The sequence below is a fragment of the Salvelinus namaycush genome, chromosome 18, assembly GCF_016432855.1.
Source record: "Salvelinus namaycush isolate Seneca chromosome 18, SaNama_1.0, whole genome shotgun sequence".
Classification (NCBI taxonomy): Eukaryota; Metazoa; Chordata; class Actinopteri; order Salmoniformes; family Salmonidae; genus Salvelinus; species Salvelinus namaycush.
The window spans coordinates 29140993-29157173 of NC_052324.1; the positions used below are offsets into that span (position 1 = coordinate 29140993).

General features: G+C 43.9%; 1 pseudogene; it reads left to right on the top strand.

Moving 5' to 3' along the window:
* The first annotated feature begins 1986 nt into the window (after positions 1–1986).
* On the top strand, positions 1987–14790 carry LOC120062905 (annotated as a pseudogene).
* The last annotated feature ends 1391 nt before the right edge of the window (positions 14791–16181 follow it).

Sequence of the window (16181 nt, forward strand, 5' to 3'; positions counted from 1 at the left end):
GTTCCATCTCTGCTGTACAGTTGATAACCATAGCTATGAACGTTAATCCTATCAGGATCCCTCGCCCTGACCCATCTTCCTTTACTTTTTTCCAGTGTGTCAGCATATGACACCCTCTGCACTACTCTAACCCTGGTAACCTCAACCTGCCTCTCTCGCACCGGACACTTCTTTCTGATCCCCAGCACCATGGCCACCTCTACAATTAACACATACGCTTCTTTCCCCAATACTGCACATTCCTTTTGTCTCATGCCCTTCTGCACACGTCTCACACATTGCTGCCACATGCCCATAAACTTGACACCTGTAACAACGTAATGGGTTCAGCACAAAACCTTGTACGGGATAACTGAAATATTCTAACATCCCTTTATCGGGCAAAGACAACATCAAAACTCAAAAGAACAGGCAATGACTCTCACCAGTCATGCCACCCAGTCTGCATCGCACCAAACGACAAGCATCACAAACACCGGGAATCTTCCCCTTCAGCTGGTCCACCTTCACATTTACCGCTACCCCAGTAATCACTCCTTTCAATGGCGCCCTATTCCTAAGAGCAAAGCAATAAACCGATCTCGCTCCCTCTGGGCAGAAGAAACATACACAAATATCACAAGCCCACTACGTGTTACCTTCAATGACTCAGCTGCACCCAACTCCTTTCCCACCCACCCTGAAACCACAAATGGATCAGCCAAAAGGCAAGGATTCACTTTCTCAAAAAATGTCACTCCTACTGGATGAGATTGTTCTTTATCATGTCCATTGATGAAAGGCTCGGGCTCCGAGCTCTTCACCACAGCTTCCACTCCATTTAACTCGCTCTCACTCATTTCTATTTCACCTCCAGCACTTGACCTGGCATACTCCTTGCTCTGCTTGTACTTGCCACCAGTCTTCTTCGCCTCCCCATCTCCCTTTCTATTGCCATCTTCATCAAATTCAACCTCAACCTCTGCTTTCCTCATTCTCTTCGACGCCTTCTTCCTCCTTTTCCTCTTTCCTTCATCACAGCTGAAACAGAAGACTGTCTCCTCCAGCTTAGGTAGAGGCAGTAGGTCCCCACACTCATAACAAAAGTTCTTGTGGTTCCCGCTTGTCTCTGTAGCCTTTTCCCACTCAACCATCCCCACAAAATCCATGCTCCCAGCTTCTTCTTCATCAATTGGCCTCTCTACCCGCCGGGCATTCCTGCAGGAACAACTCTTTCTACTTCTATAGAGACAAGATACTTGTCTCTCCGCCCTAACAATTGGAGTAGTTGTCCACAAAGCAGCACAGCAGGCTGTCTAGCTCCCGTATATCCTTTCTTTGGATTTGTGGATCTAATTATTTTCCAACATTTTTGAATATTTGATGAGGGTTGTTGACTTCAACCACCTGTATTCCACAGGAGGTTGGTGTCACCTTAATTGGGGAGAACGATCTCGTTGTAATGACGAGCGGAGTAGATGGAATGGTAACAAATACATCAAACACATGGTTTCCAGGTGTTTGATGCCATTGCATTTGCTCGGTTCCGGCCGTTCCAATTGAGCCTTTCTCCCTCAACTGCCACCTGTGCTGAATTCAATGGAGAGATGCTATGCTACTAGCCTCATGTCATGAATATGCATTGCCATCTCGAGACAACTCTGATATAAAGTGTTTTGCGGGGATGTCATGTGTCCTACTTATATTGTACCTTTATATCAGTACACTCGTAACAAATTAAGCATTACGAAAATTCTATTCAATCAAATAAACCTCACGTTGCAAATAGGTCTTTCATTTAATGTTTTACCAAATTCTAAACTCATTGATCTACATACAAAAACTCCTTGCTTGGTGTGCAAAGAGATTAAAACGCCACCTGCTGGAGGGAGACAGATTTTCCGTCGAGTTGGTACTCTCTCTTTATTCTCTGACTGCACCTCCGGTCCTGCCCATTAATGACGTTGCTAGCATGCGGAAGCAAATTCAAAACTCAGGAGTGAAGACCGAAGACAGGATGCATCGGCAAAGAAGATACTTATAACGGCGCCAAATTCGGCCAGTACACAAACAAAATATAATTTTGTTTTTGTCATTGATAGTTGGAAACTTGCTTCAAACGTTACTAGCTGTTTAGAATATTTTTAACCAACTTTTGGTACATATTGTGGTAGCTAGCTTGTTAACTTAGTTACCATAATTATTCTTGCTTGGTTTAACTTTAACTTTATGTATTAAATGCAGGGTCTCACTTGAGGTAAAGGATGGAGACTGGGGGGACCTCCTCCAGTGGGGAGGGCTTCCTCTCCAGAATGGCCCTCAACAACAACAAGGCTGGAATGGAGGGCCTTGACAGGGACAAGATAAACAATATCATCATGAAGTCCTCCAAGGTACCATGTTGAGAACTTTTGTCTGTATCCAAACACCCAAACTAACACTCGCCTAGACTCTGAGTTAATACCCTAGTTAGCTACCTTACTGTAATGTAATGGCACAGGAACTGACAAACCCACTTGTGTTGAGGCCCAGTGTGTTCTCTTCTCACAGTGTAACATGGCCAGTTACTGGAGGTCATCAGCCTCTGTGTTTACCTTCCTCTCCTACAGGGCTCCAGGTTCTATGAGAACGAGATGAAAAAGGAACAGCAGGTGAACCAGCGCATTGAGAGGATGATGCTGCAGAAAGCACACATCACTGAGCAACAGTTGAGCAAAGCACAAACACAGGTACAGTGCAGGCGGGCTCTATACACACGCGGGCTCCCGAGTGGCGCAGCGGTCTAAGGCACTGCATCTCAGTGCTAGAGGCGTCACTGCAGACCCTGGTTTGATTCCAGGCTGTATCACAACCGGCTGTGATTGTGAGTCCCATAGGGCGACGCACAATTGGCCCAGCGTCATTAGGGTTTGGCCGGGGTAGGCCATCATTGTAAACTGACTTACCGAGTTAAATAAAATAAAAAAAACACACACATAGGTATTATGCGACCTCTGACACACAGATACAGTAAGTTTATAGCTTCTACAGTATATTTTTATATTTCTTTATCTAGGCAAGTCAGTTAATGAAGAACAAATTCTTATTTTCAATGACGGCCTAGGAATAGTGGGTTAACTGCCTTGTTCAGGGGCAGAACGACAGATTTTTACCTTGTCAGCTCGGGGATTCAATCTTGTAACCTTTCGGTTACTAGTCCAACGCTCTATCCACTAGGCTACCTGCCGCCCCCATATATTTAGGTGTTATAATTTGATTGAAGCTCTGTCGCCTCTGAACATCTTGTTGTAGGTGGAAAAGATTACCTTTGACCTGGAGAGGGTTCGTGACTTGAGCCGTGTCATTGTGCACGTGGACATGGATGCCTTCTACGCTGCGGTGGAGACGAGAGACTATCCTGACCTGAAGGACAAACCCATGGCCGTGGGCTCTATGAGCATGCTGGTGAGATTCTATACAGGACTGTTAATTTGCTAGCAACGTACACTACATGGCCTAAAGTATGTGGACACCTCTTCCTATTAGGGAATTTGGCTATTTCAGCCACACCCGTTGCTGACAAGTGTACAAAATCGAGCACACAGCCATGCATTCTCCATAGACAAACATTGGGAGTAGAATGGCCCGTACTGAAGAGCTCAGTAACTTTCAACATGGCACCATCATAGGATGCTACCTTTCCAACAAGTCAGTTCGTAAAATTTCTGCTCTGCTACAGCTGCCCCGGTCAACTGTAAGTGCTGTTATTGTGAAGTGGAAACGTCTAGGAGCATATTTAACTAGGCAAGTCAGTTAAGAACAAATTCTTATTTACAATGACGGCCTACACTGGCCAAACCCTCCCCTAACCCGGACGACACTGGGCCAATTGTGCGCCTCCCTATGGGACTCCCAATCACAGCCGGTTGTGATACAGGCCAGTATCGAACCAGGGTCTGTAATGACGCCTCCAGCACTTCGATGCAGTGCCTTAGACCGCTGCGCCACTCGGGAGCCCAAATTCCCTATGAAGTGTCTATTGGAACAGAGCTGAGGGTTACATAGTTGTGTGAAAATACCTCAGGGAACATTTGATATGTTACTATCCTAGTCTAACTTCATCATCCTATTCTGTATGTAGTCACATCAAGCTTGTAACACATTTGCCATGTGTCTTTTATTGGTCATTCTTCTAGGCATTGCCCCAAACATGATGCTGGCCAAGGTGTGTAGTGATAAGAACAAACCCAACGGCCAGTACAGACTCCCCTCTAACCGACAGGCTGTCATGGTATTCATACAGGACCTGCCAGTCCGGAAGGTAGGCTGCTATACACCTAACCTCAGCCCCAAACCTAGACAGCCTATTAAGGGATGCTTACTTAAGGATATTTTTTATGGACCGTGTTGCAAGCTGATGGCCTACAAATAAAGATGCGTAAAATATGGTATTTTGGTGTGACAGGTATCAGGCATTGGGAAAGTGACAGAGAAGATGCTGGGAGCTCTAGGTATCACCAGCTGTATCCATCTTGGCCAGGAGATGGCGTTGCTGGCCTTGCTGTTCTCTGAGACATCCTGGCACCACTTCCTCGACATCTCCCTGGGCTTGGGCTCCACACACATTGAGAGGTGCTGGCCGGGCAGGCAGAAGGGGTGGGCAGGGCAGAGAGGGGCAACTATACAGTAGATGAATCCTTCAAATGAGTTCAAGTCATCTGACTTGAGTCTGTCTGTTTTTTATTTACTTACAGGGACGGGGAGAGAAAAAGCATGAGCACAGAGAGGTAGTTGTTTTTCTTTTCTGGCAACATACAGTGAGCTCCAAAAGTATTTGCACAGTGACATGTTTGTTGTTTTGGCTCTGTACTCAAGCACATAGGATTTGAAATGACAGTGACTATGAGGTTAAAGTGCAGACTGTCAGCTTTAATTTGAGGTTATTATATCCATATTGGGTGAACCGTTTAGAACTGACAGAACTTTTTGTACATAGTCTCCCCATTTTAGGGAACTAAAAGTATTTTGACAAATTCACTTATGTGTATTAAAGTAGTCAAGGGTTTAGTATTTTGTTCCATATTCTTAGCACGTAATGATTACATCAAGCTTATGACTAAAAACTTGTTGAATGCTGTTGCAGTTTGTTTTTGTTGTGTTTCAGATTATTTTGTGCCGAATAGAAATTAATGGTAAATAATTTGTCATTTTGGAGTCACTTTTATTCTAAATAAGAATAGAATACTTATTTCTGAACACTTCTACATTAATATTGATGCTACCATGATTATGGATAATAATGGATGAATCGTGAGAAAGTTTGAGGCCTCTCACCATTACCAATAATGGGAGGTTAGCCATTTTGGGTGGGTAACTTTCTCACTCATCAGTACCTTATCTACCATTCATTTCTATTTGGGACAAAATAATCTGAAACGCAACCAAAACAAACTGTAGAGTCACAAGCTTGATGTAGTTATTGCGTGCTAGGAATATGTGACCAAATGCTACATTTGACTACTTACATACGCAAGTTAATTTGGGTTGCCTGGCTACCCTGACTCCTTGCTCCAGCCAAACGCAACGCCACGCCTACGGACGTTAGTTTCTTCTCCGCAATGAGTCTGGATCTGAGTACCTCCCCGACCTTTCACCGAATGCAAACACATTCGGGGGCCGTCTGAATAGTCCAGAAACCGATGGGTTGAGCCAGAACACATGTGTGTAAAGTGGTGGTTTTAAAATTCGTCATTGGCTTAGATACTCTGATTAGTTAGAAACAATCTAATTGCTGACTTTGTTTTATACAACACCCCTCGTCACCACAATCGACTTCAATGATGGCATTCTCAGACTAAAGTATGTAGCGAACGACAGACCAGCGGAAGAATTTGGTGTGAGTTGTCAGGCTATAAAACAGGGGGGACTATGTACAAAAAGTTCTGTAATTTCGAAACGGTTCACCCAATGTGATCGCCTCATAATAACCAGACTGATTGCCGCTGTGCAGTGAACATTCATGTCAGCTTGCGAGATCAGGTGGCTTGCTAGGCTACCGATATGGATGAAAATACCCTCAAATTAAAGCTGATAGTCTGCGCTTTAACCTCAAAGTCATTGTTTCAGTTAAAATGCATTTATTTATTTCACATATCCAGTTCAGAGACAGAATTACAAAAAATGTCACTGTCCAAATACTTTTGGACCTTACTGTATATGTGAAATAAATAGATAAATAATGGACATACTCTAATACTCTCCACACATCCAACATGTTTCTCTATCTCCTTCATTTTCTGTCAGGACATTTGGAGAGATGAGTGCATTAGAGGAGCAGTTCTCTCTGTGCAGGCAGCTGTGTCAAGACCTGGCTCAGGACCTGCAGAAGGAGGCTCTCAAGGTACTCCACAGCAGTAATTTTCAACCCTCTCCTCGGGGACCCCCCAGACGTTTCACAATGTTGTTGTAGCCCTGAACTAGCTCACCTGTTTCACCTTTTCAGAGGCTTGATGATTAGTTGACAAGTTGAATCAGTTGTGCTAGATGTGGAATAGTTAAAATACATGGAACGACTGGGGGTCCCCGAGGAGAGGTTTGAAAAGTACAGCTCGGTTCATTACAGTACACTTTAGTAATAGTATAGGTTATTACTAGAATAGAGTGCAGTTGTGTAGCACATTTCTCCTCGCTTAGAGTATATTTACTTAAACACAAATTCACTTGGATTCAAAAATGTTTGAAATCAAAAAACGATTCCCTAGTATTTGGCTTTTTGTGGCTATTATGTGATACAAAACCGTTCGCCAGTACATGGAACTGTGTAATGGCCGGTGTTAGTATTCAGCACCATTGTGAACAGCCATTGTCTGGCTGCCTATTTTTTCTCTGTGTTCTTGAACAGAAAGGATATTTCCTCAGAGAGGGTATTGAGAGGGTATTTTGGGGTCGTAGAACATCACAGTACCAGTGTTGGATCCCAGAATCAATCTGTCTCTAAGAAGCATCTCACACAATTACTAGAGTGTCTGTTCCCCTCCCAATCGATAGAGAGAGCTGCCTTGGCACGACCATCACCCCCTGGCTGAGCCCTAATGTTCTTTTGATACCTGGAGGAAATAGAGAGCCATTATGGAGAATACCAGGGACCAGTGTGATCCTCAGCCTGGGGAATAGGCTGCTTGGGGATGGTCGTCACGGTCTTAGGAAAATGTCTTTGACCCTTTTTCACTTAGTGTCATTTATCAGTCAAATCAATGTCTGTTTTGTCCTTTGAATCCATCGCCAGGTTCAACCAGATGTATCCTGTAATTCACCATGTCATTGCTCTGTTTTCTTCCAGGGCAAAACGGTGACGTTGAAGCTTAAAAATGTCAACTTTGAGATGAAAACCAGAGCGTGGACATTGCCGTGTGCCGTTGCTACGAGTGACGAGCTCTTTGCTGTCGCTAAGGACTTGCTGAAGACTGAGATTGACAACGTCAGCCCCCAGCCACTGAGACTGAGGCTCATGGGTAATCTTAATTTACCTTCTCTCACTGGTTTAAATGGAGTATACCATTGGAAAAAAATACTTAATATGGCTGCATCCCGCTACCGGGATCGATATGACAACAGCCAGTGAAAGTGCAGGGTGCCAAATTCAAACAACAGAAATCTCATAATTAAAATTCCTCAAACATACATGTGTCTTATATAATTTTAAAGGTAATCTTGTTGTTAATCCCACCAAAGTGTCCTATTTCAAATATGCTTTTCAGCGAAAGCACTACAAACGATTATGTTAGGTCACCACCAAACCACAATAAGCACAGCCATTTTTCCAGCGAAATATAGCAGTCACAAAAACCAGAAATAGAGATAAAATTAATCACTAACCTTTGATTATCTTCATCAGATGACACTCATAGGACTTCATGTTACACAATACATGTATGTTTTGTTTGATAAAGTTCATATTTATATATAAAAATCTGAGTTTACATTGGCGCGTTACATTCACTAGTTCCAAAAACATCAAGTGATTTTGCATAGCCACATCGTTTCAACATAAATACTCATCATAAATGTAGATGATAATACAAGTTATACACATGGAATTATAGATATACCTCTCCTTAATGCAACCGCTGTGTCAGATTTTAAAAAAACTTTACGGAAAAAGCAACCCATGCAATAATCTGAGACGGCGCTCAGAAATATAATAAAATTAGCCGCCATTTTGGAGTCAACAGAAACCAGAAAATACATGATAAATGTTTCCTTACCTTTGATGAACTTCATCAGAATGCAGTCCTAGGAATCCCAGGTCCACAATAAATGCTTGATTTGTTCGATAATGTCCGTTATTTATGTCCAATTAGCTACTTTGGTTAGAGCGTTTGGTAAACAATTCCAAAGTCACAAAGCGCGTCCACTATAACGTGACGAAATGTCCAAAAGTTCCGTAACAGTCAGTAGAAACATGTCAAACGATGTACTGAATCAATCTTTAGAATGTTGTTAACATACATCTTGAATAACGTTCCAACCGGAGAATTAGATGAGCGGTGGAACGGAGGTCCTCCTCATTTGAACGCGCATGGTGAAAGCATGGTCAGCTTGAGGCAGTGGTGACTAATTCCTGTCTCCTTCGGCCCCCCTTCACATTAGAGTCATCAGACAAAGTTCTATTGACTGTTGACATCTAGTGGAAGCCGTAGGAAGTGAAAACTCATCAATATCTCGCTGTAATTTCAATGAGAGCTTAGTTGAAAATCTGCCACCTCAGAAAAAATCCAAACAGGAAGTGGAACTTCTCAGGTTTTTGCCTGCCATATAAGTTCTGTTATACTCACAGACATAATTCAAACAGTTTTAGAAACTTCAGTGTTTTCTATTCAATACAAATAATAATATGCATATATTAGCAACTGGGACTGAGGAGCAGGCAGTTTACTATGGGCACCTCTGTGCACCTTTCATCCAAGCTACTCAATACCGCCCCTGCAGCCATAAGAAGTTAATATCACCTTTCATGTATGTTGTATATATCAATAATATATGAAGTACTTTCTACTGATTCTGTTATTAATTCTTATCTTTAATTAAAATCAACCCATGCGTGTCTGCAGGCATTCGAGTTTCCAGCTTTGTCAGCGCTGACGACAAGAAACCCCTGCAGAACAGCATTGTGGGATTCCTCCAGCAAGGCAGGGCTGACTCCAGTAGCTCCTCACAGATCTCCTCCCACAAGCCTGTGAAAGAGCATCAACCTAAGCCTCCAGGCCAGACCCAGCCATTTCCCTGCCCTTCCCTGGTACAGCAGAGCCAGGGGCAGGAGGATCACCCCTGGGTACCCAGCTGTGGAGGTGGGGAGGACTGGGGAGCAGCAGCAGTCCTTCTTCCAAAAAACTTGCGCCCAGAGGCTGCGGCTGCAAGCTGAGAGAGAGGACCCACCAGAGGATGGAAAGTGGAACGTCTTAGAGACCAGACTGGGCCCAGCCTCATCAGCCACCAAGCCCAAACAGACACAGACACCCATTCAGAATAATCCAAATACATCAGCAGAGACACACTTCTCTATGAGTGCATTGACAGCTTCTGACAACATGACACATGCACCTACAGCCAACAGCACAGAGGCCCATGTGTCTACTTCATTGTGCTGGTCCACAGAGCCAGGGACAGACAGTCTGACCTGCCCTGTGTGCTTCAGGGAGGTGAACACCACAGACCTGACAGTCTTCAACAGACATGTTGACCAGTGTCTCAGTGGGGTTCCTATGGAGCACAACATTCACACAGACACAGAACTAGAGAGAGGCTCCAGTGTCTGTGAGGAGGAGGTGGCGAAAGAGAGGGAAGAGGAGAAAGAGATAGCTGAAGGGGAAAGGAGGAGGGAGGAGGGGTTGATGGAGAAAGGTAGGGACCCACTCAGTAGGTGCATGTTGGACTCATTGGGCCTTCGATTGGACTCTAGTGCAGGTGATCATAAAGGACTACTTCTGTATGAGACTAGTACAACTAATATTTCACTAAACGCTGTGGGCCTGAACCCTGTCTGCCTTAACACTTGTCCAAATGGAGGTGTGTCTATACCTAGAGTTACAGACCCTAACATCCTGAAGGGTTCATCTCAAAGTGACCCTCGTGTTCGTCCGTTGTCCCCAGGTGGCCCTCGGCCAATGACTACGCCCAAGGTTGAGTCACATGACCCCAGAGAACCCGCCCTCACCTGCCCAGTGTGTCAGGTGACACAGGACACCAATAACCTCACCCTCTTTAACCTCTGTCTAAACCAGGAGGTCTTGCATGAGCTTGAAGGACTGGCGTCTGTGGACCGCACCACCCACAATGCAACACCTGCTGCCCACAAAGGTCAGTGTTTCAGAGATGTTTTATTTAATAATTGATCACACATTACATGTCACCATGGGGCACCGTGTGCAGATCGATGAGGGAAAAAACAATTCAATCCATGTTAGAACAAGGCTGCAACACAACAAAATGCGAAAAAGCCAAGGGGTCCGAACACACTCCGAACGCACCGCACGTAATGGAGCTCCATTTGTTCAGTTCTGTAAATAACTCACACGCTTGAAACCGAAAGACAACTCATGTGTCCAACAAAGCACCAACATTATTTACAAAATGTAAATGGTACAGAACAAAAACTGATATCTGGATTAAATACATTAACATAAAAGGTATACACTACTCTACCTGATTTAGTGCTGATCTTCAAACTTTCTTTATATTAAGCTTTTCAATACATATTGTTTTGCAAATGACAGTATGGACTATAACTACGGCTGTTCTGATCTGTTGTTGCACATTGTTCATGAATGTGTGTCTTGTAGTTCTTATACAAGGCCAAATTTAAAGTGTATTAATATGAATAGGAAAAACACATCCCAGAAACATGTAGTTCTGTCCTTGAACTGTTCTTGTCTATTAATGTGCTGTATGATGTCATGTTTTGTGTGGACCCCAGGAAGAGTAGCTGCTGATTTTGCAACAGCTAATGGGGATCCTAATAAAATACCAAATTGTCATTAAAATAGACCAAGAACTTTCCCACCCTGTTTTCAATGCGCTTCCAATGTCAGTCACATCCCCAGTGTTTACATGGGTCCTGTTTCTGCCTGTTTTTACTCCATATGTAATCCAGGAGATTGTAAATTGAGGTTGAGTATATTTTCTTCCAAGAAAGAGTGAAACTGACCTGGTCTAAGGGTGAAACTAGAAGAATTTGTTTGGCCACTGTGAGGCCAGTCAGTCTGTCTGTCTGTCTCAGTGACATGGTATTGTGGGGGCTGTGTATTGATTTCCTTTGAGAGAGAGAGAAGACATCTCATTTCACACTGTGGGGCCTCCCATGCCCTTCTCACTGCCTCTGATAAATCACTTCTTCACCCATTCAATCCTGACAATGGAAAGAAAGTCTCTTCCAGTTTCCTCTTAACTAACTTGCCTATGAGGTTGCAGTCTGTATAGCTTTGAAAAGAACACAAATGACTAAATTGCTTGTCGAACCTAGACAGTTGTCATTCTTTTTTTCCTAATGGCTTTTCCTGTTTCCCTCCACAGAGCGAGAGCAGCCCCTGCGGAGAGCGCCACAAAGGCAAGAGCAAAAGGTGAGATTAGCTACATCTTCTTAGACATATCTCTGACTCAGGATGTATATATCAGAGATTGGAGTGTCACTCAGAGAGGAGAGAGAGAATTGATTAGATGTACCCATGGTTACTGACTCATCGTGTTAGGGACACCCTAGCTTTGAATTGATCAATTAACGTTGTCAATTGACTTGAAAGTCAGCACATTCACAATGGACTGTGAATTAATTAAACACAAATGTTGTGTGGTAGATTAAAACATTGACCAGAAGTTGACAAGAAGGTTTCAGATACTGGTGAAGACAGTGAGAATTGTGCAGTAAAATCAAATCAAATGTATTTATATAGCCCTTCTTACATCAGCTGATATCTCAAAGTGCTGTACAGAAACCCAGCCTAAAACCCCAAACAGCAAGCAATGCAGGTGTAGAAGCACGGTGGCTAGGAAAAACTCCCTAGAAAGGCCAAAACCTAGGAAGAAACCTAGAGAAGAACCAGACTATGAGGGGTGGCCAGTCCTCTTCTGGCTGTGCCAGGTGGAGATTATAACAGAACATGGCCAAGATGTTCAAATGTTCATAAATGACCAGCATGGTCAAATAATAATAATCACAGTAGTTGTCGAGGGTGCAACAGGTCAGCACCTCAGGAGTAAATGTCAGTTGGCTTTTCATAGCCGATCATTGAGAGTATCTCTACCGCTCCTGCTGTCTCTAGAGAGTTGAAAACAGCAGGTCTGGGACAGGTAGCACGTCCGGTGAACAGGTTGAAACTGGAGCAGCAGCACGGCCAGGTGGACTGGGGACAGCAAGGAGTCATCATGCCAGGTAGTCCTGAGGCATGGTCCTAGGGCTCAGGTCCTCCGAGAGAGAGAAAGAAAGAAAGAGAGAAAGAGAGAATTAGAGAGAGCATACTTAAATTCACACAGGACACCGGATAAGACAGGAGAAATACTCCAGATATAACAGACTGACCGTAGCCCCCCGACACATAAACTACTGCAGCATAAATACTGGAGGCTGAGACAGGAGGGGTCAGGAGACACTGTGGCCCCATCCGATGATACCCCCGGACAGGGCCAAACAGGCAGGATATAACCCCACCCACTTTGCCAAAGCACAGCCCCCACACCACTAGAGGGATATCTTCAACCACCAACTTACCATCCTGAGACAAGGCCGAGTATAGCCCACAAAGATCTCCGCCACGGCACAACCCAAGGGGGGGCGCCAACCCAGACAGGAAGACCACGTCAGTGACTCAACCCACTCAAGTGACGCACCCCTCCTAGGGACGGCATGGAAGAGCACCAGTAAGCCAGTGACTCAGCCCCTGTAATAGGGTTAGAGGCAGAGAATCCCAGTGGAGAGAGGGGGAGAGGGGACCCGGCCAGGCAGAGACAGCAAGGGCGGTTCGTTGCTCCAGTGCCTTTCCGTTCACCTTCACACTCCTGGGCCAGACTACACTCAATCATAGGACCTACTGAAGAGATGAGTCTTCAATAAAGACTTAAAGGTTGAGACCGAGTCTGCGTCTCTCACATGGGTAGGCAGACCATTCCATAAAAATGGAGCTCTATAGGAGAAAGCACTGCCTCCAGCTGTTTGCTTTGAAATTCTAGGGACAATTAGGAGGCCTGCGTCTTGTGACCGTAGTGTACGTGTAGGTATGTACGGCAGGACCAAATCGTAAAGATAGGTAGGAGCAAGCCCATGTAATGCTTTGTAGGTTAGCAGTAAAACCTTGAAATCAGCCCTTGCCTTAACAGGAAGCCAGTGTAGGGAGGCTAGCACTGGAGTAATATGATCAAATTTTGGGGTTCTAGTCAGGATTCTAGCAGCCGTATTTAGCACTAACTGAAGTTTATTTAGTGCTTTATCCAGGTAGTCGGAAAGTAGAGCATTGCAGTAGTCTAACCTAGAAGTAACAAAAGCATGGATACATTTTTTTGCATAATTTTTGGACAGAAAATTTCAGATTTTTGCAATGTTACGTAGATGGAAAAAAGCTGTCCTTGAAACAGTCTTGATATGTTCGTCAAAAGAGAGATCAGGGTCCAAAGTAACGCCAAGGTCTTTCACAGTTTTATTTGAGACGACTGTACAACCATCAAGATTAATTGTCAGATTCAACAGAAGATCTCTTTGTTTCTTGGGACCTAGAACAAGCATCTCTGTTTTGTCTGAGTTTAAAAGTAGAACGTTTGCAGCCATCCACTTCCTTATGTCTGAAACACAGGCTTCCAGCGAGGGCAATTTTGGGGCTTCACCATGTTTCATCGAAATGTACAGCTGTGTGTCATCCACATAGCAGTGAAAGTTAACATTATGTTTTCAAATGACATCCCCAAGAGGTAAAATATATAGTGAAAACAATAGTGGTCCTAAAACGGAACCTTGAGGAACACCGAAATTTACAGTTGATTTGTCAGAGGACAAACCATCCACAGAGACAAACTGATATCTTTCCGACAGATAATATCTAAACCAGGCCAGAACTTGTCTGTGTAGACCAATTTGGGTTTCCAATCTCCAAAAGAATGTGGTGATCGATGGTATCAAAAGCAGCACTAAGGTCTAGGAGCACGAGGACAGATGCAGAGCCTCGGTCTGACGCCATTAAATAATGTGCTGTGTTTCGTTCTGGCTACTTTTCCAGGAGAGGCTCGTCTCCCCCGCCCCCATCTAAGAAGGCCAAAGCCCTGGGCCCAGTTCGGAACACCATCGACAAGTTCTTTAGGTGACGCACCTTAGGTGACAACACACACGAAGACCAAGAGGATGGCATCTTATTCTCAGACGGTGATGAAGACTGACTGTTACCTGGATCTCAGGTGAATGGCGTGCTGGTGACCTCAATAGAAAACATACCGACCTACCTAGTACTTCTTAGATTGCTGGGCATTTGGATTGCTTACTCAAGAATTGAAGATGCACTTTCTTATTTCTATAATGTTAGTTTTTATTTATTTTGTTCATTCTCTAATGTCATAATGGTCATAAATTGCTTGATTTATTTATTGTACTGCTCTACTTGATCATGTACTAGCTGCTGCTAAATGAGGGGACTCTGTGTTTTTGCATCTTGTGTTTCGCACCATTTTAGATGTAAAGAAGAAGGTGCACGATGGATGTGAAGAATAGGGGTTAAAATAACTAAACAGTATATGATTACATTTTTTAAATACACTGAACAAAAATATAAATGCAGCATATAAAGTGTTGGTCTGCACAAAAAGTTTATTTCTCTCAACTTTTGTGCACAAATTTGTTTACATCCCTGTTACTGAGCCTTTATCCTTTGCCAAAATAATCCATCCACCTGATAAGTGTGGCATATCAAGAAGCTGATTAAACAGCATGATCATTACACAGGTGCGCATGTGCTGGGGACAACAAAGGCCACTCTAAAATGTGCAGTTTTGTCACAACACAATGCCACTGACATCTCAAGTTGAGAGGGAGCGTGCAATTGGCATGCTGACCGCAGGAATGTCCACCAGAGCTGTTGCCAGATAATTAAATGTAATTTTTTCTACCATAAGCTGCCTCCGTCGTTTTAGAGAATTTGGCAGTGCCTCACAACCGCAGACCAGGGGCAACCACGCCAGCCCAGGACCTCCACATCTGGCTTCTTCACCTGCGAGATCATCTGAGATCAGCCATCTGGACAGCTGATTAAACTGTGGGTTTGCACAACCAAAATATTTCTGCACAAACTGTCTCAGGGTAGCTCATCTGCGTGCTCATTGTCTTCATTAGGGTTTTGATCTGACTGTAGTTCGGCATCGTAACTGACTTCATTTGGGAAAAATGCTCATCTTCGATGGCCACTGGCACTCTGGAGAAGTGTGCTCTTCCCAGATTAATCATGGTTTCAACTGTACCGGGCAGATGGCAGACAGCATGTATGGCATCGTGTGGGCGAGCGGTTTGCTGATGTCAACATTGTGAACGGAGTGCCCCATGGTGGCGGTGTGGTTATGGTATGGGCAGGCATTAGCTACGGATAATGAACACACTTGCATTTTATCGATGGCAATTTGAATACACAGAGATACCGTGACGAGATCCTGAGGCCCATTGTCGTGCCATTCATCCACCTACATCACCTCATGTTTCAGCATGATAATGCACGGCCCCATGTCGCATGGATCTGTACACAATTCCTGGAAGCTGAAAATGTCCCAGTTCTTCATGGCCTGCATACTCTTCAGATATGTCACCCATTGAGCATGTTTGGGATGCTCTAGATCAACGTATACGACAGCGTGTTCCAGTTCCCGCCAATATCGAGCAACTTCAAGCAACATTGAAGAGGAGTGGGACAACAGCCTGATCAACTCTATGCGCTGCATGAGGAAAATGGTGGTTACACCATATACTGACTGATTTTCTGATCCATGGCCCTACCTTTAAAAAAAAAAGTTCTGTCACCAACAGATGCATATCTGTATTCCCAGTCATGTGAAATCCATAGACTAGGGCCTAATTTATTGATTTAAATTGACTGATTTCCTTATATGAACGGTAACTCAGTAAAATCTGTGAAATTGTTGCATGTTAAGTTTATATTTTTGTTCAGTGTATTATAGTTTTGCAAAAGGAAACTTAAATATCTAAATTG